This window comes from Gigantopelta aegis, unplaced genomic scaffold (genome assembly GCF_016097555.1).
Source record: "Gigantopelta aegis isolate Gae_Host unplaced genomic scaffold, Gae_host_genome ctg11284_pilon_pilon, whole genome shotgun sequence".
Lineage (NCBI taxonomy): Eukaryota > Metazoa > Mollusca > Gastropoda > Neomphalida > Peltospiridae > Gigantopelta > Gigantopelta aegis.
In genome coordinates, this window is record NW_024532641.1 from 1,948 (window position 1) to 3,650 (window position 1,703).

A 1,703-nucleotide genomic window follows, 5' to 3' on the forward strand; every position below is an offset into this window, starting at 1 on the left:
CAAGCACACTGTCCAGGACACACACCTCAGCTATCTGGGCTGTCCAGAACAGTAGTTTACTGGTTGGTGAGAGATAAGACAGTATTGTGGCCTTGCTCGGTCTGGGTGGGGGCCGTTGTTGTTATAACAAACGTGAGTGGATGTGTGAGCATGTGTTCGTGTACCTCTCTCTCTCTCTCTCTCTCTCTCTCTCTCTCTCTCTCTCTCTCTCTCTCTCTCTCTCTCTCGTCTCTCTCTCCTCTTATCTCTCTCTGTCTCTCTCTGTATGTGTATTTTTGTGCGTGTGTGTGTGTGTGTGTGTGTGTTGGGGGGGGGGGGTGGGGGGGGTGGGGGGGGGGGGGGGGGGGGGGGTGTATGTGTGTGTACACCCGTACCGGTGGACATCACTCCGACATAAATGGTTGATTAATAATGACAAGTTCCGCTAATTTATCTAATGTTAAATGCTAATATAGTACGTTTTAAGAAATATAACAGAAGAATAAAATGCAATTAGTTTATAGTTTTGAATAGCTTAATCGTTAGTATTGCATTATATTAATCAGTATACAACAACAAATACTCAACTGACGACCGGCATCTTTGTTTTTACAAGCCTATGTTTTTGTGTTTGATACATGATTTGTTTCCAGACCTCACTGCATTAAACTTTACCTTTTTCCTTCAAATAGTTATATCTGGACACCTACAATGGATGTACTTCGAAAGTGTAATGTGATTTTTGGTATACACTTTTTCGAAATGTGTATTTTGTAACAAAAATGACAAAAGTTTTAACTTGTTTGGCCATTTTATTGCGCTTTATCACTAGATTTTCAGTCTTTAAAGACCGCACACGATTTCTGTTTTCGAAAGTTAGATAGTACATTATGTCTCCTAAAAGGTGGTAGCAAAATTAAGTTTCTAATTAATCAATTTTATTGAAATAAATATGGTTTACAATATTCAATGCACACTAGCAAACGGTTGTTTTCCAGCCATGGCGGCTGATCAGCTGAGCCGAAAACGACGAGTTCGACGACGTCCGCGCGATTTTGAGAGCGTGGCGGGATCTGAGGCTGGGGACACAATCGGATTGATACTGTTAGGAGTAAGTCGTTGATCGAATTAGGAGAAATATAGCATCACTGAAGGTAAAAATGACGGAGTCTACTCAAGTTAAAACACCAAAAAAGAAAGTATCCAAGCCTAAGAAGCCAGCGGATCACCCATCGTATTCTAGTATGGTGAAAGATGCAGTCACCGCACTGAAGGAGAGGGGTGGCTCGTCCAGACAGGCACTTCTCAAGTACGTCATGGCCAACTACAAGTTGGAGACAACCCGAAGGCAATCAATGCCCGTCTCAAGACTGCTTTGAAGAATGGTGTTCAGAGTGGAATACTGAAACAGGCTAAAGGCACAGGTGCTGCAGGTTCATTTCGTCTCGGCGAGAAGAAAGCAGAAAAGAAACCTGCTGCCAAGAAGACTGCTGTTGAGAAGCCAAAGAAGGTTAAAACTCCCATCAAGAAGGCAACCAAGAAGTCGGCAGGAGACAAGAAAGCTAAGCCTGCAGCTAAGAAAACCAAGTCCCCTAAGAAGACCGCAAAACCAAAGAAAGCAAAGACGCCCAAGAAAGCAAAGGTGGCAGCAAAGCCAAAAAAGGTCAAAACGCCCAAAAAGAAAGTCGTCAAGGCAAAGAAAGCCTAAACTGCAGTCACGAGAG

At 43.2% G+C, this 1,703-nt stretch overlaps 1 pseudogene; it reads left to right on the top strand.

Moving 5' to 3' along the window:
- The first annotated feature begins 1,071 nt into the window (after positions 1-1,071).
- Positions 1,072-1,703, top strand: LOC121390970 (annotated as a pseudogene).